This window comes from Anopheles nili, chromosome 3 (genome assembly GCF_943737925.1).
Source record: "Anopheles nili chromosome 3, idAnoNiliSN_F5_01, whole genome shotgun sequence".
Lineage (NCBI taxonomy): Eukaryota > Metazoa > Arthropoda > Insecta > Diptera > Culicidae > Anopheles > Anopheles nili.
The window spans coordinates 64202170-64223834 of record NC_071292.1 but is presented as its reverse complement, the minus strand read 5'-3'; the positions used below and the strand labels follow the sequence as shown (position 1 = coordinate 64223834).

Sequence of the window (21665 nt, the reverse complement as noted above, 5' to 3'; positions counted from 1 at the left end):
GAAAAAAGGGACATCAATATATTAATTTCAATGACAGCCCACTTCGTTTTTCTTCTTGCCCAGACACACTCGCTCCAAAATTAACCTTTTCCGATCGATAAAGCATAAGCATAAAACTAATCACCATAGCCAAAGCATATCTCTACACAGCTAGCACATCAAAGGCTATCATGCAATAATGAACAAATAGGCAGGGGTCTAAAAATAGTTGTACATTATTAAAATATCACGCAAATCGTTTCGTGGAGTATCGTGAAATTTTCAGGGACATATAATACGCACAAGTCAAAAACTTCTGCCTGTCATTAAACTTAACTAATTTCGGCCTGAAATTTCACATCTTGATTATCCTGTAGATAAATTTCCCTGAAAATCACCATGCACAAACATGTGCTGTCCTTGGCCACCACGGCGTGCCATAAACAATTGATAACACCTATCAAACGATTTATCGCTGCGTGTTCTCGACGCGCTTCAGTTGCGTTCTCTTTCCGAATGTAACCGAAACCCAACAGCCACACCGGAAAACCCATAACAAGGTTATTCTTTACGGCAAGCTGCGGGGACACGTTTAATTGCTAAATAATCATCCCAAATTTATCCCCGTACGGTTCCACCAACCCCACACGGCACAATAGGCCCACCCGGCGCTTGTGTGTGACCACGCACGTTTCCACCAGCACATGCCGAAAGGTTTTAATGTTACAGCAATTTGTTTCCACTTCACCGTACGGGCGCGTTACGCTCGATGGCGATCCCGTGATGGCGTGTCCTGGGCCCAGAAAAGCACCGCATCCTGGCGGGAAAACTCGCAAGGCGAGAGCACTCGAGCGAAGCGCACCGTACACCGTGGCAGGATAATGTAAGGAGTCGCGCTCGAAAGCGAACCACCGTAAGTATGCGAACATAATTTTCGTCAAGAGCGCTTGCCCGCGCCAAGCGACTTTCCACCCGGCCTGGCACCCGGTGTAGTGAATTGGCCAGGGCACCGGTTTTTCGGGCAAGAATTCATAAGACGCTCCCACACGGTCGCAACAATGTGCAAACTTTTGCAACAATGGCCTCTTCGGGCGGTCATTTTCCCGTGGCGGTGGAAGCTCGGGAAACCGGTGCCCGGAATGGACTTCTAGTTGCCGTCGTCCTTCGGTTCATTTTCACCACCAAAGCTCGCCTGACTAGCGGAAAACTTGTGCCGCTTGGTGGAACCTACCACGCGCACATCTGTGCCACCAGGCCATTGTTCGTCTCGCAACTGGAGCTCGTCTTGTGGTTCGGATCCGGATTACATTTGGATTCCAAGTGCGCCAGTGCAGCGTCGGGAAAGGATCAAGCGTCCGCTGATGGAGGGCGTTCCTTTCAACTGGCCGCCGTCCGTTAATAGGCATGATGAAGTGTGAAGCTGGAAGGTACTCTCGTTCGCAGCTCAGCCCGAGTACGGTTCTGAAAATAAATTAATCCTTAAATTGAGTTTTACTCGACACGATTACCCTCCGAGGGTGGTTTTCGAGTGGTGTTTGACTAGTTCCCAAACTAATGTTTGCCAAACAGTGGACGGGTTTAAAGTCTGCCCATCGAGGCGCCCTCATCAAGGTTCAACAGTTGTCTAACTCGTTTTAATTATAGTGAAAGCATTTCTCCCCGAAAAAGCGGAATCGTTGGCTGGCTCTGCTTTTCCACATGTTGATTTCATTCGCTTCCTGTAATGCGCTCTGCTCGCCGGCTCATTTGCCACCAAATGACCGTGAGGTAGTTTCGATTACGGAGTTCAACCCCCACCGGAGCACTCTGTTGGCCCGATGGGGTTATGCTCGTTCCCATTCTAATTCCCAGTCCCGTCCCTAGCAGCCCAGAGCAGCAACAGCCGCCAGATAAGGGCACGGGATTTATTTCTATTTTGGGACCGATCGCTTCCTACTCGAGCTGCAATCGATTCCACATGGCCCCGGTGTTGGATGCGTTTTTCTTTCTATTTGTTTGTCTTATTACCAGCACGCTCTGCGAGCTGTGGTGTTTGCGTTCGTCGAACGTCGTTTTAGAAAGCGTGAAGAGAACGCAAACGGCTCAGCGTGGATGTCTTCGCTTAATCTCATGGCCTGCTAGGGAAGTAACTATAGAACGAGAATCATTTAGCCACATACTGAGGAAACTCGGAACGTAACTTTGTATGTTGCTTAAAAGCAAACGACCACTGGATTAGCTTTCCGTCCATCATCTGCACTTTTCAAAAAGCGTACTTTAAATCGATAGCCACCGCATGAGCCACCTGGGCGCATGGAAAGACAAGCAAGACACAAAAAAAAACCACCACCCTGAACCGTTGCAGCACCGGCAGTTTTGTACGCATTTCCCAAACACGTGTTTAACAACCGGCCCCACCGTGGAAAAGGACCTCCAGACAGGCACACGTCTCCCGTGTGCTCTCAGCGATGTCTCCCCGGCCACGGCCATGGCAGCCAACACGCGTAACCTTCACACTGCGGCGCTACGACGCAAACCGTGGCCGCGTGCTGCCGGTGCTGCAGGTTTCGGAAGCGGCCAAAATCGCTAAATATTTAATGCCAGCCGTAGCCAGCCGTAGGCGGCATGCAGCACGCGTGTGCCCTTGTTGGTAGGTTTCGTTTGGGGGGTGCGCTTCAACATAACCGCCTACACCGACCGTGAGGTGGTGGGCGAGATAAAAAAGGGCGCGTGGGAGGAAGGTGGCTGTCAATTATGCTTTCGACGGATGCCTTTCGAGCCCGGGCCAGCGCGCACCTCCAGAGCATCTCTCCGGGAAGCAGAATCCGAAGCGAGAGAGAGAGAGAGAGAGTGAGAGGTTGAGAGTAACCACGGAAGCCCTTACTGAGACGTTCTGTTCTATCTCTTTCTCGCGCTGGGAGAGTGAGTGGTCGGTCTCACTCGCACTGGATGCTGTAGAGTGCAAAAAAGGGCGTCTCTCACGCATTGGGTGATGGGCTTTTCTCGTTACTGCTGCGTTGAGTGTTCTCTCTTTCTCTCGACTGGCGATCGACCAGCTCGCGAGCAATCTAGTCGCACTATGGATGAAGGACACGCACAATTTTCTGTTGATTTATTTCAGAAACACTTCGTTTGGGATTTTCTTGTTTTTCCACCGGTAATTGTTCAAGAAACCAATAATTTTCCCGACTGTTATTAACGCAAAGGATCCTTATTGCACCGACATTGGAAGCAAGTCGTCCTTAGCCAGAGAGTTATTACAATTTCCTAATAGTGTGTGAAAACTGGTGCAATAATACCAGTCATTAGACACGTCAAAAACTCGTTGAGAAAAACTGTTGTGAAAACACGCGGCCACCATTTTTTGCCACAAATCATGGCCTACTCGCCATCCGTGCATAGTGCGCGCGGGAGAGTTTGAGCTCTCTCGCGCACTCGCACTCTCTCGCTCTCTCAGCTATCCCTCCCACGACGGATCCGCGGTGACGGGCTTCCGACGCGAGCATACTTATTGCCAGCATAGCCCGATTCAGTGAGTGAGATATCTTCGTCCTGTCCGTTGGGTCGGTCTGCGTGTCGCTGTCGTTGGAGGATATCTGCCTTCTGGCTGCTGTAAGAAACTGCCCTCCCACTCCTCCCAACACGGGCGGTTACACCCATTTCACCCTTAAGCTTGTGCCCAGTTAAAGTTGAAGAATTCTGCACCTCTCGAACCGTGGACGCTAAGAACGCTTAAGAAAACCATCTCGGAGATCTGGCTGGCCAGCGAAGTGATAGTTTCTTTACTCTTTTTTTTCGCTCGCTACTTCAGAAGCGTGCCTTCGTGCGTGTGTGTGTGTACGTGTGCGTGAATGTGAAGAAAAAAGCGGCGCAAAGGGAAAGAACCTCATGCTTCTTACGCTAGATGGAAGACGCGCGATTTGTGGCATCGCGAACGCTAAGGCAACATTTTGCAAACGGGATTCATGCGAGCCGAGGGACGCAATCACGGGACACGAGAGTATCCGGATGAAGCAGGTTAAACAACGGGCCTTTAAATGGCCGCCCGTGGAGGGCCCGAGTCGTTTTGCCCCTACCACGTACGGAGATAGAATTGGCCTGGCGGCGATGCTGTATTTCCTTTTCCTTCGCGGGTTTCGAGATTCCCCGGGGAAGAGTGATGCTGGGCACGAAAAGGGGTGGCGAGGGGGTGGTCGGATGCTGGATGTGAAGTGTACGGGTGCGCGCGCGTGTGTGTATGTGTGTGCTGGTGTGTAAATAAGCGCGAATGTGCCACAAAGCGGAGCGCAGAAAAAACACCGCAAAACCCAAGAACGAGTGAAGTGGCAAAAAGGGCAAGAAAAACAGTCGAAAGCATAAACGCACATAAATTCTATGCCACGGATGCTGCGACGTTCGTTCGTTCGTTTGGTCCCGTTCCGGGTTCTGGAATGGGCTGGGCGTCGAATCGATGGCAATCGGCGATAGAATGGACCATTTTTTGGTGTCGCGAAAGGGCTTTTTTTAGCTTAAGTGTGCCTCGCCATGTCTTAATGTTGCTTCATCAGGTTCTTCTTAGTGTAAGCTTCCCTGAGACCCCATGGGGTGATGGAAACGGGTGCCATTGACCGCTGATCAGCATCGCTGGCTCACCCCACCCAGGGATAAATACACTCAATTGAATGGTTGCCTCTGGCGAGCAGTCCGTCCAACCTAATCGACTGTCCCGGACTCCCTGTCCCGGTGGTGGTTGCGTGAAGATGAAGAAAATGGAAAACTCAACTCACCGATGTCGCCCAACGGCCTGGCGAGTAGGTCGCAACCATTCCACATCCCGTGAACGGTCCATTAATTGGGTGTATTAATGTCAATGGAGAAAATTGACTAACCGGGAAGGGAAGAACGCAAACACTGGTGTGTGTATGTGTGTTCTGATGTGTTAGATGGTTCCCTGCTGGTCTTCAGGACCCCATCCCGGTCATGGTAACGGTTTCTAGATGGGTTCGTTCGTACACATGTATTTGCTCTGCTTTCTTTCTACCCAACACAAAGCGTGATAAGAGCACGCAGTGCAGATTGATACGTGGTGGACTGGTTTCGCCTTGGTGCCACCAGCTCTGAGGCTGACGTTTTGCCCATAAAGAAGTAAAAAATATATATATATATATAACCCAGCTCAATCCGGTCACATCGAGTCGGAAGCAATTGTGGCGAAGCGACATACTCGACATGCCGTTTTGCGATTAGAAAGCGAGTAAGCGAACGAACAAGCTTAATCAGGCTGACTCAGTATGGCGCAGCGCAACGCCACCAGACGGCGCAATAATCGCTTCACAGACCCATCACGTATGCATTTCTCCGCGATGGTAACGATGACAACGGCGTAAAACAACCAGAGCACCTAACTATCCCATTAAATCACGAACGCACTACAGCTCCCGGCGCAGTGATGCGTTGCGGTAAATTTGAGCCAAATTCGGGAGCCCCTCCTGGTGAAATTTGTGATGGCGCATCAGTCGGATAAAATGGCTGCGATCGCGCCGGAACGACGTCAGTGACAATCCGGCCGCGGTTGGTACTGGTAGCTAATGGTTTCTCTACTTTCAGCAATTGCTCCGGTGGTTCAATCTGTTGTGTTACAAAAGTGTGACTGAATAAATAAAAAAAGCCAACCGTAACCGTGTGTTTCCCGTGAACGATAAACTTGCAAGTGTGCTTTTCCACCGCAGCGAAGCGAAGTTATTGTAGGCTGACCTTTCCACCGGAAGGGCCGTTGGTGTTGATTCATCGTTCATCTTGCCGTTTGTACGACGTTCTTATCGCGCAGCACATCGGAACGAGCAGAAGGAATCGAAAAACGAAGGTAAGCCGAAAGGATAAATGTCAAAATTCTTCTCCTCGTCCGGGCGGGACCGTGGGTCTTCCGTTGGACCTGTTTGTGGGCCTTTCGCTCGTACCTTGGCGCTTTCCATTTTTCGAATCGATGGTGAGAAGAAAGAGACTCGTAGCGGGGGCGATGACAAAAAAAAACGCCCGCACAGATTGACGCCCGCGCGGGATGAAAAACCGGCCACGGCATCCTTGGGTTGGGTGTTAATAAATATACAGCAGGCCATAAAATGTGTTTTATGGACGTCAACGATCTCCTTGTTTCTATACTATCTCTCTCTCTCTCGCTCTCACTCTCTCTCTCTCTCTCTCTCTTATCTCTTGCGGGCGTGTAGGCTTACCGGGGGTGGTAGAACCTCCAAAAGAAAGACGCGTTTATGTGTGGCACCTACTTTTGGGCTTACCAGGGGTTCAAAGGAGTTGAAAAAAAAATCATCCCCCAGTTGCACCGAAACGCGGAATTAATCGGTGGCTAATTTTACGAGCCTTGTGGTACCGTAAATTTCTCCACCGAACACAAACGCGACCCATCGGACGCCATTTTGGATGCTACTCCCCCAACGGAATGGGGAGCTTGCGCACCAAAAGGCGGAAATCCCTTTCCCGGGCTCAACTCCGACTCAGTGGGAGATTTACTCGACCTGGTTTAACGCGCTGTGCGAAAGACTCGAATAAGTATTGCCAGCATATGTGTGTGTTGGGCCGTGTGTCAGGATAACGTCCTCGCCATGATCGTGTCGAAAATTGAGCTCCCCTACCTCTACCCTTCTTTAGTTAGCAGTCAATATTTGCGCCATCGCAAACGTGATGAATAGTTAATCGCATGCAGGATCTTTAATCAAAAAGACGTTTTCCGATCCGTCCTTCCGTCCGGGTGGCATCTGTCCCGGGGCGAAAAGGGCGCCCCCTGGGAGGGGTTACGGGTCGGTGCGAGCTCTTCGGTGGGAGAGGTTTTTCCACTTCGAGATTAGAATCTTTTTCTTGACCCTTCCGGTTGCATCGCCACCGAAGGGGCACCGAAGTGGGATCAATATTTCGATTTCAATTTCACTCGACGCAACGCCGGAACGGGCCTAACGCCGGCTGACTCTGGTGGCTCTGAAGTGTGTCCTTCGAGAACACGGGGGAGGGGTCGACTGACGGGTCACAAGGGCCGCAGGGAAGCAATAAATCTGATTAGCTTTTCGAATCGAGCCACTTCAAAAACTACCCCTTTTTCTTCGCCCGGCCGAGAGCATGGTTGGAAGAAAACTCACCCCTGGAAACCCGGGGGGTGGAGGGAATTGAGTGGGGTGGATGGGTGGGTGTGGAGACGAACCGAATCTGAACTACCACCCGGAATCGAAACCGAACTAGAAAGGCGAGGCGAATGTGTCGGCAAGCGTCGAGGGAAAACGCCGATTGAACGCTTCCGATAAGACCGATCGTCCTGCGTTGGTCCGTGTCCGTTTCGCTCATGGTGGCCATTGTCCATAAAATCGATTCGACGAAGCGGGACTCGGGACAGGAGTCTTCCACGAGTACGGCGAGTAGACGTAATCCACCGGGGACTGCTTGAGGCAATCGCTCGCGCGAAGACGCTTCCGGTGAAGAAGGCATTAAGTGTAGTTTATCTTTTCACACTCTCCCATTCGATGGCACACGGCATCGTGAAACGGGTGTGCGAGCTCATCTGGCCAAGCATCCTTCGAAGCAAAAGGGCCCGTCGTCTCGTTGGCTAGGAACGCCGGGAAGCTTGAACGAAATCTGACGCTCGATTGTCTTCAAACACACGCGCCTGTGGAAGAGGTTTTCCCGAGTCCCGTCGGGTGACAAATAGGCAAGAGTGTGGGCCAACACTTCCTTTAAGCTACCCGTGGGGAAGGGGGTTATTTTCCCGGGGCCCAGCTGGAAAAGCGAAATTAATCCATGCCAAGCCGCCTGTCTGAGTGGAGGAAACTGGCATCGGATTTCAAGCACAAACCCACGTGCCCACGAAGAGGCCACCCAAGCCAACGCCGGTGGGGAAAATTCGTTCATTTTCCAGGACACGCGAAGGCGAAGACGCTTTGCGGGTGGTGGCATCGGATCGGCTTCAATAAAATTATTCCAGCTCGATTCGAGTGACGGCAGTGGCGCAATTTCGTCCTCACGAAAAGTGCGCCTCGATTTTCAATCTTCTGAACGTCACGAATATTTCGGCTTTCGTTCATGACGTCATTTGACATTTGCCTCAACTGAAGGAGGCTTTTTTTGGTTCCATTTTTCCGAACCATGACAGCACAACGAAAGCGAAAGAGAGAGAGACAGAAGGGGTTTTTCAAACGCAAGACACCGGCGCAAGACGACGGACAAAAGTGGCAAAGAAAGCTTATGAAATCCGTTGGCGGAATGTTCAATATTTTATAACCACTTTCATCCTTTCCAACGCGGCTTTTTTTGTTGGTGGGGAAAAACTTTTCGGCCTCAAGCTCCACCGTAACGAGCCTTTGAGGCGAGATTTGGCAAAGGTTATCCCCCGTCTAAGGACACGCCGGCGCTCGGAGCGTTCGAGATCGGTTTGCACGATAAGAACGAGCCAACTTGTCGTTGGTTGAAGCCGTGGCTGATAAGGCTGCCTTCGCGGCGGTATCCTTTTTTCGTAGTATTCAACCCGTCGTAGCTTTAATTTCTAACCGTGCCCCTCGATCGCGACAAAATGCGGCCAGTGTTTTCTGGTTTTTTGTTTACGTTCCAAAGTTAATTCGAATCCCATTTCAGAAGGGCGACGTAAACCGACACCCGACCCACCTCGGAAAAGCCCCAGCAATTGGTTCGTCGTTCTGCAAATGCGAAACCACATTAGGCTTAGCATCCGTGCCCATCGAGACCCTACGCGCGGGTGGGATTAGGAACGGTTTTAACGGAGCGAACGCGCGATGCCTTTTCGAAAATTATTCGCTTTTCACCCTCGGGGATGGGGTGGGTGGAAAATTACCATGATATTGCAGAAGCGGACGAGCGGGTGAAAATAAAGCCACGCAGCTTAACGTGTTACCCGCCCAGTCTGGCTCCCTCGCGGCATTAGCATATGTTCTGCGCATCAATGAGGCACAATAAGTCATCCGTTATTGCCGCGAGCTCGAGAGCGGGAAATCGGTGCTGGCAAAGGAAAAAAAATGGCAGACGGTGAGTGGCAGATTTCCCTCCGTTAGTGCGCTTTCCCTTGTTCGTCGGGCGCGGGTAAGCAGCACCAGAAGGATCCTGGTTGCTTTTTATCTGCGTCTTCTCGTCGTCACGCCGCTCGAGGGAGCCCGTTACGGCGTCTCACAGTCACCGGCGCGTTTTTCTCGGGTGGAGTTTTCCGCCGAGTTGAGCCCGCGGCAAACTTTGGCCTGACTCTTCCAATTTCATTTATTCCACCCCACCGGAGGGAAGAAAGTGTAGTTTTTTCGTTGTTGTTGTTGTCTTGCATTCCATTTGTGTGCGTGCCTTCTCGTTCTGGCCAGCGTCGGAAAAGTGTGTTTCCGTTTGCTCGTCTTTTGGTGTGCATTTTTCACCACCAATCCGTCCCGGGGTTTTATCCACTCCAGACGCAATCTTGGCTCATCGTACTAGCTCTCGCTCTCACTCTCACTCTCGAGCTCGTTCTCACTCGTTCACTCCATCTAGCATGCCGCGAAAAGAACCCCTTGAGCGCTTGGACGATTGCTTTGATCTGGCCGTCCTTAATCTCGTGGCTCGGTTTTGAAGTTGCTCGCTCCAGCGCTCTGGCCATGTTCCGAGACTCACACATCGCTCGACCCCCGGGGCGATGGCCGTGGCGGCCCAGTTTTGTTTTTGTCCTTTTCGGGGCGGCCATAACTCGACCGAGCAGGAAAAAAAATCCTCCTCCTTAGCCAAAGTGTGTGATGGTTATAAAAGTGGGATCTGGGTGTTGTGGCTTTTTGGTTTCATTCTGCTTCTCCTTGCTATCTCCAGTGGATGCTGGCGAGGCGCTTTTATGGCTTTATGTTTTTAAAGCCATCCCAGGTCCGGTCGTGGGGCTCTTTTTTCCGTTGTGATGCTGTTTGTTCCACTTGCGAGGCTCGATGTTTTTCCGCCCCGTTCGTGTACATGGTGCATGGTGCAAAGTTTAAGCATCCACGAGCCATCCCGGCTAAAGCTCTGCTGGGAAAAGTTGCGCCGTAAAGTGGACTGTGCCAAAAAGCAGACGGTTGCCAGCAAACCGCGCTGGTCTCGCGTCGAATGCCCGGGGCTCAGGTTCACGGTGGTTCAAGACTTCATACATGCGACACAACCGACCAGACGACGAATTATTTCATCCCATCGCTCGTCCCATGCCCACGCAAAGTTGGCCACCAGCGGTCGATAAATGGTGGCCATCTTTCGCCATCAGTTTTCCACCAAAGAGACCCACGGTTTGGCCGGTGAAGCATTAAATATTGTGCTAACGGGGCCCCTTTGTTTACTTCGCCATCGATTTGTTGCGAGTCTTGTCTGGCGTAGGGTGGCGTATCTTCGCCCCCCATTTGTGGCCATTCGCGTGAAGGGTGCATACTAAATGAGCTGCTGAAGAGTGCTCCATCAAAGTGGAAAAGATCCCCGCAGCCTCATCGGTCCCCACGGCAGCCGGGTGTTTCGCCAATCCGCGCCATCTTTCGCAATTCTCGTGACTGAAATGGAAGTGACAGATCATTTATTAAAATTCTTCCATTAATATCTTTGCAGGTAAGACGGTGAGAGCATTGTAAGCGCGACCACGGCCAGGGCTGGCGGGTGGTGGTTTTCCACCGACACTTGCAACAAGATAAGAAACTCATCATCATCGTCACGCCTGGAGTCTGGTGGCGGGCTGTGAAGAAAGCACTATCAGCGTGAGACGCAAGGTATGGGCGCACTTCTTTGAAGTGAACAATAAATTTATTCACCTCTTCAATTAATCACCGTTCGGGTGAACCGCTCCGGGTGGTGGCGATTGCAATCGATTCGGAAATGGAAAACTTTATCCGATCTTCCTTCGATGCCCGCGGCTCGGAAGGAGTTAAACCGCCGACCGTGGAACGCGCCGAGGGTGGGTTTATTTATGATCATTGGAAGCACTCGGAAACGCGTGGCTTGGCAAAAGAGGACAACCTTCTTGCGCAACTTTTCCACCAAACACACTCGGCACAAGAGTGGGAGAGCAAAAAAAACACACACACACCCACACAAAACTCCAGCACTCCATTAAATGGGGGAAGAAATGATGGCGGTTTTTGGGGCGCATTCGTTTGCCGGAGACAGTTCCACATTTATTTTAACCAAATTTTCCTTCCCGAAGCTGCCGAAACGAACGAGTTCTTGCGCTTGAACGTTCGGTGCATGTGAAGGTCCTTGCCCCCCACCCCCTAGTGTCCTTGTGGCACGATTGCAATGGGAAAACCGACGTTTCCCCGGATGCGATGGGGTACTTGCAAATGGGTTGCGCTCTAAATCACTTTAACCGACTCGGAGCCCGCTTCCGGTGCCAAAACCAGAACACTAACCGAAACCCGGCTGCCTTTGTCTCCTTATCTCGAGTACGTCCCCTAACGGTACGTGACCATGATCGTGCATCGTCAAGATGCACAGTCACGTTGGCGCTGGCGTCAAGGATGCTAACTGACACTTCTTAACGGCAAGCGATGGTGGCGCTTGTTAGCATGTGGCACCGAACGGAACCGATGGCGCTCTGATAATGGTCACCAGGAGGGAGAGGGGATGTGGGTGGCCTCCTTTTCCCGGGACAAGGATAACGGAAAGGCTCCAATCACCTAACGGCTTCAATGGAGCGTACACACACGCTTTATGCAGACGAATACGGGTCCTCTGTGGTTGCAGTTTTTTTTTTACTTGCCAAGGCTCGCCTTCTTCCGTTTTTTTCTTCTTCTTTTTTTTGGGAAGCGCACTAAATGCCGTCACTGAGACCGTCATGGTCACAAAAACAAGTCCCCAGATGGTGCCCGGGCGGGTGCGTTTGAAAGCGAACAAGAAAAGCACTTTGAGTGCGCCCTGGAAAACTACACCCATCGAATGGACTTTCCCGAACGACTGATGGCATTTCGGAACTGGCAGGCGACAAGTTCTCTCCATTTGGCCTCCGATATGCCTGCATGTGGCCCAGTTTCTTTTGCCCGTGGCCATCCACGATGATGGTGGAGAAAAATGGACCCGAGGAGGTAGCTCTTGTATTTTTTTTTGGCTCACCGTACGATCCATTTCATCACAACGCGGTCATTCTTACCTCCGGCGATGGGGCCATCATCCTGCCCGACCGGAGCTGGGTCTTTATCGGCCTGGCTTGTGTATGCATGATGCGGTGGCTTAAACTCCATCTCCGGTGCCCGGAAAGCCACAGATGCGTGTGGGAGAAATTGATTCTGGTTCGCGTGAAAAAGGGGTCTTTCTATCGTTCCTTGGTTTCGAACGAATGGCTCGGCTTTTTTGCATGCATTTTTTTTTGCTGGAAGAGCGATCCTCGGGAGCAACGGCTTTTGCTTTTTTAGCTCACAAAAACGCACCGTTGTGCGGTGTCCCTGTGTCGTGGAAGGAAGCGATGAAGGAAATAGCAGCAGGTCGACATAGCCGTACGCACATTAGTATAATAACGAATGCGTTATTAATGATGATAAATTATCTAATTTTCCACCGGGACATAATTTATGCTCGTTCGGTGAAACCATTGCCAATCGACGCGCGCCCGTGCGATTCCCCGTGTTTCGTTCGCACGACGACGACAAGGAGCTGGCGTTTCTTTCTACCCACTGTTCGTAGCCTGTTCGCTATCCCGTACCATTGGAGGCTGATTTTTGCCAGCTTTGCTGGTCAGCTTCTGCGGGCGCATTACAACACGGCACGAAATAATTCATCGGCTTCGGCGCGTTTCCCCAAATCTGATTAAAATTTCAAGCATTTTTTTTTGGCTCACTAAACTTCTTCTCCTTCTTTTTGCACGACACCACTCAGCGGAATTAGCTCGCACGTTTTTGCTGTGCCGCGCGTGTTCGCTTTTCCGGGCGTACACAAACGCGCTCCATCCGCACCAGGATTCGCACATAACTTTGTTGACTCCACACATCATCATAAATTACGGTTCCGCTTTCCGCGGCACATCGTCATAAATTAAAACATTAAAGCATGATTACGCCCGATATTTACGACACTGTCCGGTGCGGTTCGGTACGGGCACGGTTCCAACTGCTCCGTTCGAAGCGGAATGGTATTTCGATCGTGATAAATTGATCCCGATCGTTGCAAAATCCCTCACACGATCTGGTGGAAAAAAAACCCGCCACGGACATCAAACACCGGACTCGACAATCGAGCTCGCTGGCAGGAGGAGGATTGAAAAATGGTTCGCTTTTTGAGAAATAATCCAGTACCATAGTGGGTTCGATGAAGTACGGTGAAAAACAAAAAAAAATCACTTCCCAAAACGGGCAATTGACGTCAACGGGTATAAATATTTGCAAAGGTTCAACAAGCTAGCGGGGAATGAATTTGTTACCTAAAACGATTCAAAATACAAATTCCAATCCCAAAAGAGGTCGATCGGTTTTGGGATAAATTGTGGTCCAACAATTCCGACAGACAATTGTGCGATTTTCAATAAAATGCGCACGTTTCCAAACCCCCAACAACCCGGCCAGAAAACGACCCAAAGTACGGCCAAATTCCCATCAACGCGCGACGTGGGACGGTAAAAATAATAAAAGTCTAATAATTATTCAAAAATTAAACCACCCTTCCTCCGAGGGTTCCCCCCAAAAAGGGTATCGCATTACGTGACACAACCGCGGACGGGCAGGCTGCCAAATTGAAAAAGCGGCTCATTGTGTCGTGTGTTGCGGCCAAACACGTTCCCAACGGGAGGACCAACCCGTCGCATCTGATGGGCGGAATTTCAATTTTTCGATCAACGGGAATGTTTGGACCGGTGGATCCTAAAACCAAACCGAAATGGGAGAAAAATGGCGTGTAATTGGCGCGTTTTACAGCGCCAACGGACGACGGTGAGTCATCTGCGCGAAGGCTAGGATATTTTTTTCCGAACCGATCGATTCGAATCCAAAGTATCGCAAATTAATAGCTACCCATAGCGTGCCCGTGACCATGCCAGTCCCGATCGGAGAACGTATCCATTACACGCGGCGTCGAAAGGACTTCGTCCGAAGAGTCAGTTTTCTTTTTTTTTTTTTTGGCGTCAACCGCCAGGAAGCGATGGCCAATGCCAAAACGGTCGCTAAACGCTCGTGCCCTCATGTCGTTCATTGCCGCTGTTTCGACGAAACGGCTCAACAGCTGCTGTGCTTGGTGATGAAGCGCAAAACGAAACACGCTCTCCGGTTTCGATTGAATTGCCAATTGTATGGGTGTCTGGGTGGGGGGGGGGTGAAAATTTTCCGAACGATGCGCCCGATTGACGTCGCTGCCGCCACGGGACAGCCGGGAAACAGGGCAACTAATATTAAAATAAATAAATTCGCACGCGCAATCCCACCGACGGCATCTGGTTACGTGCCAGGGTTTCGGTTTCTGCTCCCGACTGCTCCTATGAGTAGTAGGTTTTATTGCTCTTGAGCGCTCGTTTAGAGCGTTCTTTGCCAGCTCTTTTGTCTTGGTTCTTCAAGATCAAGCCTGCCTCGTGTGATGAGGGCATTCTTTTTTGCGGAAATATTCCCGATATCGTATGTGTGCATATTAAATTTCCTATTCGTATTGCTTCTAGTTGAGTTCGTATCACAGAAAAATCAATTCAATCCCTAAAACAGTTTATTATCAGCTCCGAAAAAACACATTTATCATATTTTTTAAAGACGTAGATTTCAAACCCTCAGTCCCAGCGCTAAGGTTGAGTGCTAAGTAATCGAATGGCTGCAGTGACGTTTTTTAAATTATCATATTAGACGTTCTACGCTACGAATCGCCCTCTAGAGCATCCAAGATTGTCACTCGCAGCCCCCCAGAGAAGGTGTGAGAAACGAATGCGAATGTTTTCCTCCCCGTAGATCATACCCAATCGCTTCGGTCTCTTGCCAACATCGCTCGCTCGCTGATGCTGAAACACGTCCCCCTTTGGATGACAGCTCGGTTGACAGCCAAAAGCGGGCAATGGCTCTATCGCTTCTCGGTCGTCAACCAGGGCGGGGTGGCCGTAATATAATCGAATCGAAATTGTTTCCGAATCGTCGGGACACGACAGTTTAGGGGACTTTTGATTTCCAACCCACCCTGTCAGGCCCCCACGGAAACGGTGGCCAAAGACGCCAACGAACTTCAAGGATGGCACGCGCGAGTGTGGATGTGTGTGTGTGTGCACAGGGGAAATAGAATAAAAAACATCGCCCATCATCGATCGATCAAGATGACGAGTGGTGCGGAAAGTGGCGCGAAAAGTCAATTTCGGGCTGAATCTGTCCCGCGAGAGCGCAGAACCCGCACACACCGGGAAGGACAAGTTTTCGGGGAAGCAATTAGTAACGGATACGCGCGAAATGGATGGTCGCCTGGAAATGGGGGAGAAGGATCAAAAATCAAACGCGACGCGGGGTTTCGAGAACAAATATTGGAATATCAAACGCCGACCGGCGGTGGGCCGGGGATAATTTGATTTGGAAAACTAAGAGCTTTCGGTGCTGGTGTTTTTCTCATTTTTCCCTTGCCGTTTTACTTAAATTTCCCTGCGCTCGATAATGGAATCGCATCGATTGGTTACGAGGGGTAAGAGCAAAGTTTAACCAAGCCGCTCCATTACGGTAATGCGTTAGTCGATCTCTCCCTTTTTTGCGTTCGGCATTTACTTTTAATTTTCCCTCGAGTGGGGTTCACTGTCGGATAAAGCACCAGCCCGTATCACTCAGTCAAGTTTAATTGAGAATTTAAATGTCAAACGTTGATCGGTCTTCTGTGGGTTTCCATTACCTTGTCTTTTTTTTTGTCTCACCCAACCTTAATCAGGGTATTCTACATTTTGTCACGTGATAATGCCGCTCGTTTGGGTGGTGATGATAGGATTTTTTTTAAACAAAAAACCTCTATGGGAAAAATTTTACGATTCATGATGCATGATAAAAAAGGCTTGATGTGGTTTTATCAGGAGCACACTCCCAGCTACTAGTGGACATGCTTTTTCCAAGCGACACTTCCAGAAATTCCCAAACCTACGAATGACCCATAAACAGGCCCATCCAGCCAAGACGCCATTTATGACGGCTCATCCAAACGAGCCCGTGCCGGAAGCTCGTGTAACAACCTCCAAAGTTTTCCACCTCCAATGCGTGCGAAAGATAAAACGGCCCTGCTGTTTTACGTCTTAAAATCGGCCCAAGCGTTGCTCAACGATTTTATTAGCAAACCCCACCCAAGGCCCTTCGTGGCGCCGCACGGGACATCAAATCAGTGCATTAGCTCCCGCCAGTCGAGAAACTCACCACGCCGGAGTGTAGAACAAAAACCCAACACCAAAAAAGGACTAGGTACAAGCCTCAGTAATGCGACCGTCATGACAAATCAGCCCATCCGATGGGCCGAACGCGCTACGCCCAACAAAACAAACGCCCGCAAGGTTACTTCCTCGGAAAAGCTATCAACTTCAAACCCGCGGCAACAACGCCGAGGCAGCAGCCCGAGGAAGTCCTTGTTAGGCTTCCGCTCGCTCGTCCAAAGGCGCCGAGATTCGGTCCGGGATTGTTCGGTTCCGCCCGGAGCACCGCACCGGAAACGCACTCATTTCGGGAGGGAAGATGCGCGTGCGAGAGAGAGAGAGAGAGAGAGAGAGAGAGAGAGAGAGAGAGGAAGAGAGAGCTAGAGAAAAGCGGCCGGATGTTTCCCGAAAGTCCCAGTCCCATGGCTCCAAACGAAACGAAACCCATCGGGTGGGGCACTTTGTGGCATTTGCCGCTTTCTTTTTGTGGCTTTTTTATGTCTTTCGCTTTTTTATCCGCCGCCCTCGCGCGTCGTCGGGCTTTTTCCCGGAAGCTGGGTCCGGGGGTTTTGGTTTGCTTCATAAAGCCCTCGCACAAAAAACCCCTTCTAAAAGGAAATCGTATTGCCCACCCACATCACAGCGGGCGCGCGCGATGAAGACGAGCTGATGATGTAATTTTCGGATCATTTTCACTCGCGTGAAAGTTGTGCTTCTCGCAAAAACGCAACCACCAAAAGGGCTCCTGCTCATGGTGGAAAACCCAAGCCCGGAAAGGAATCCGTGCGGTCGCCCTTCTGCTGAAGGAATCTCTCGTAGGCGTGTTCACTTTTTTTGCTGTTATTCCTCGTTTCCTACCACACATACACGCATACATTCGGATAAACAACCTACATGCAAAATTTTCCAAGGCCTGCTTGATGGGCAACGAGCGAAACAGCAGAACCTTGCGCGTGAGTGTGAGTGGGCCAAATTGGGAAAACTTAACGATCTGGGAAAATTCAGTTAATTACCAGCCTGTCAGTTCGGCACGAATCCGGCAGCCTGGTGATCCGGAGCCCCAAAAAAAGAGGACGCTCGGTTTGGTGTTGCTTGGAGCTATTTTACGATACTGTGCTTTTTTTTATTTGTTGGTTCTCTTTTTCTTCTCTCCCATTTGCACCCCCGTGTGCTGGTGGCTCTCGCAGGCTTTTCCACCCTCGCAATCGGTTCGAGGAAAAGTGAAACCGATCGGGCGAAGCCAGCGATGCCGACCGAAAGGAAGCAATATTTTGGATAAAGCGAGACGGGAATGGAGTCGTAAATTACAGAACTCACTCCCCCGAAACCTGGTAGAACGCTTCTACGAGGGGCTCATTATCTCAATAGCAACGAGATGGACGGATGATGCCTGGAAGCCCAAATTAGGTCAGCAGTTTGAAAGTTAGCCGAGATTTGCCAACGTGCCCTTATTTCGGGTCGGGCAGGGCAACCCCAGGCCCGTTTAGGCTTTATTTGAATTTGAGGCTGCACGGAGCCGAAACGTTCATTAGAACCGCCTGTAGCGCCTTTTCCTCGGGCGCCTGCTCGCCGTTTCCATCGGGATCATAAATAGCTAATCAATCGATCGTAAAGTCTCCGGCGTTGGTTCGCAAAAAAAGGGGGCCAGATAAATAGCACGTCAAAAGGCCGCCTTTTCGGGCGGCCGAAAAGCCCGACAATAAATATAAATGGCGAATATATGTTTCCCTAATCCGATCATGGGCCAGCACGCCGTACGCCAGTGACTGATGGACATGGAAAAGGTCGCTCGGTTGTTGTTTTCTATCGTGCTTCCTTTTTTTTTTCTTCGTTTGGGTTGTGTTTTGGGCGCAGCATCAATCAATACGCCCTTTCAGCAGGTGGCACAAGGGCAAGCGTAGGTTCTGTTGTGTTTTGAATGATAGATGGCCGGGCTCTCGGGATGTGCCGAATGCGACGTGAATATATGCTACCTTCCTTCCCGCGAAAAGGTATTTCCGGTGAACCACAACAAGTGTGCGTTGGCAACGCAAACAAAAGCAAACTTGTGTGAAGGAGGCTCGGGTGGGAAATGTGCACGACATAAAAGAGGGCTCATAGTTGTTTCATCATCGCCATCCATGTGTGAGGCTTTACGCCGTTGGATGTGCTTTCCATAAACGGCATCATTTTGAGCGAGGAAAAATGCCAGCAAGAGTAACAAAATGGGGCACTCTAGCGCGCCTGAATGTAGGCAACTGTGGCTACAGGACATGCGCGTGCGATCGGTTTTCTTTGGTTCAACCAACAAAAAAAAAAGAAACGAATAAACGTAAATGCGAATCAACCTGCCAGAACATTGACAAAAGCGTGTCGGTACCTATCATAACCCGGGCTGCTGTCGAAAGCAGCCGGAATCTATTCACACAGGCAGCCCTACGGCTTCCACCTGCTACTCGGGAAACCTCACGCGTGGAAGTTAATTATATCGGCAAATTGTGTCGATTCGGTGCTTCGGCCCCATTTCCCACTGAACGCCCGATCATAAAAGAAAAGCATCCCACCCATTGTGAAGCGTAAAGCCCGACGACGAACTGACGAGGTGGTGCTGTCGCTTTCACCTTCGACCGGTGGTGAAAGTGTCCTTTTTGCTTAACGGCACCCGGGCCATAGAACAATGGGGCTTGCCTTTGTGCAGTCCCAACGATGACAGCCGTCACCTTTGCGTCCCTTCGGAGGAAGCATCTTACGAGCATCCGGCGCCAGGCGTGTGTCCCTTCGCCCGCCTTTTTCCGGTGCCGATTTGCGCGTTGATCCTTTTGCATGATTCCGCTCATAAAACCCTCGTCAGTTACCGTAAATCTGCCGTCGACAGAATGGGTGAAAACTCGTTCACAAGAACCGGGAAATGGAGGGAGAACGAGAATCGAGAAAGATGGAATCGTCCCAGCAGGGCGGGTTGTCGTCGTTCAGTTCCGGTGCAATGGAGGTGCGCCCACGAAGGGTTTGGTTATTTGCCAGTATTTCTACGCCGTGTGACAATCGATTCTTCTTCTTCTTCGACACTTGTTTTAGTCTTTGCATCGACGGGATCTAACTTTCGCCACTCGGGAATGGAACTCGATCCTCGAGCGAAGCAGTTCTGAGCAGAAGAAGCGCTAACAAACAAGTTCCATTTCCGCTGATGGAACTTTAAAAGAAAACAAGAAAAGGGATTAATAAATATCTCTCAAGCGTGCCAGCGCGATTCACGGGAAAGTGGCCACGAGTGTCGAAGTAATCAACTTCGCAACAACAAAGCACTGCTGCAGCAAAATCCAATCGAACCGGAAACGAGAAACGGCTAGCATTTTCTATGGCCATTGGGAAACAAATGAAAAAACTCACACCATTCTACTTTACGTGGGATTTTCACGGAACCTGAGCCCTTCCGTTTGCGACCAAACACCAAACAGCAACACCACCTGCATAAGATCCTCTCCTCGGTGGGTGTTTTATCCCATTCCACCCAATGGGTGGAGAAAAACTTTCCGCTAATTCCTTACAAAACACAGCCTCCCCACGAACGCGCACACAATACACGTGTTCGTCAGCCGAATAAGGGCAGGCGGGCATAAATTAAGCAACAGAAACTCACTCAAACCTTCACTCTCTCTTTCTCTCTCCGTTGCTTTTTCTCTTCGGCACGAACCACCACGTCCTCGACACACTCAGACAGACAATTGACACTGCCGCACCTTTCCAGGGGCACCGGTTTCACCGGGCGCGGAATTGCTTTTCCGTGCCAGACGAGCAAAGCCCGGCATATTAAGCGGCACTTCAGCGGGGATTATTATTTTGCTGGCGTTCCAAACATCCCGACGAATAGAATCCTCCTTTTTGCTTCCCAAACCACCCCCATTCGGGGCTATGTCCTTTACGTTTCGTTTCCCCGAACGCGAATGGAAATCGAGCTTCGAAGTTGACGATACGAGCAAAAAATAAAGCACGAAATAAAACACACAACAGCTATGTTTCTGGTGCTTATTGTGAGTGTACGTGTGTGTGTGTGTGTGTATGTGCTTTCACACGCACCCCCAAGTACATCCTCTACACCCCTTACGACACATCATTCATCATTTCCACCATGGTTGAAAGCCTTTCACGTTTCGCTTTTCACTCCTTTCCACTGCTCCTGGCGCCGTGTGTCTCGGAAAAACTCACCCTGAACTGAAAACAGTTGGCAGATGGCGTCGCTGATGTTGTTGTTGTTGTTGCTGTTGATGCCACAGTTGTCGCGACGATGGCCTGCAAAACAAAAGGGGTTTGAGCGAGTTTCAGCCGGCTCCTTTGGGGTGGAAAGTTTTGTCGCTTTGGCCAAACCTCCGCCCACCTTTCAGCAGCACCTGCCAGGAGAGAAGGATTCCGAGTCCCCGGTCTGCCTCGAAAACAAAGCTCGAAATCCTTCGGCAGGCTCACAACAACCCACGTGCCACCACCACGTGCCTCCGGCACTTGGTGAGCCCATTGTTGAAGCATTGTGTTCACTTCTTGTTGCTTCACCGCTTTCCCGGGAGTCGGAACTACCCTCCCGCTTTTCCTGCTCCAAACTCGGGCTTGTGCCAGCTGTTTAACGAGCCGGATGGATTGATGCGAGGGCGAGTGGCACATCGGTCTCCTGGGAGGAGGGGCGTGATGGGTAGCGGCCAACGTTCGTTCGAGTGGTAATAAATTGAAATTAAAATGCTTGACATGCTTATGGATTTTTCATTTCAAGCCAATGCACAAATGGCAACAACGCGGCCTCAGCAAAGAGAAAAAGCTCCCCCTCGAGATCAGCATTCTCTCGACAATAGTGGGTGGGTAGGGGCGGCGATCATGATGTAACCCCGTGCTCGGCTTCGAACGTGCGCTAAGAGATTAAAAACTAGCACCCGACCGTCGGGATGTTGGGGTAGAGAAAAAAATACTGCACGCCTCGAACCAACGATCCGGAAGAATGGGCTGCCGCTCTTCGATGGGCCCTATGAATGTGGAAATGAACTTTAGTTTTCCCGGACACTTCGGCCCCGCCAACCTCCAAAGAGGACATACAGAACACTGAAGTGGAACGTGGCGCCGCGAGGTTCATTAAAAGTTTCCGGTTCGCTTCCCGTAAACGGTCGCGCCGATGGGCGGATGCCAAATGGGCGGATGTCTTTTAAAAGACGCCGACTCTCCCAGGACGTTTCATATAAATGGCGCGCACGGGTCGTGAGGACGTACGGGCGATGAAAAGGTCATCTTGACAGATGTCTCCTTGGGGGAGTGTAAAAATTCATCATCCATGCACGGCCCTGTCCACTCGGATGATCTCATAACGGAGACGGTGATCAAATCCTGCATCCTGCGAGCGACCAGCTGGAAAGGGAAACGGCAAGTAATTAATCCATCCTTTGAAAACGGAATTATTGAAACTGAATCCGTCCGCTGAATCTCC

At 50.6% G+C, this 21665-nt stretch overlaps 1 protein-coding gene across 1 annotated transcript in view; it reads left to right on the top strand.

The window, feature by feature from the left end:
• Window positions 1-3543: 3543 nt before the first annotated feature.
• Window positions 3544-21665, top strand: part of LOC128723232 (ras-interacting protein RIP3) — a 48411-nt gene continuing 30289 nt past the window's right edge. Inside the window, exons 1-2 of the mRNA XM_053816950.1 lie at window positions 3544-3570; window positions 5545-5800. The gene's annotated coding sequence lies outside the window, so the exon portion shown is untranslated. The remainder of the gene's footprint in view (window positions 3571-5544; window positions 5801-21665) is intronic.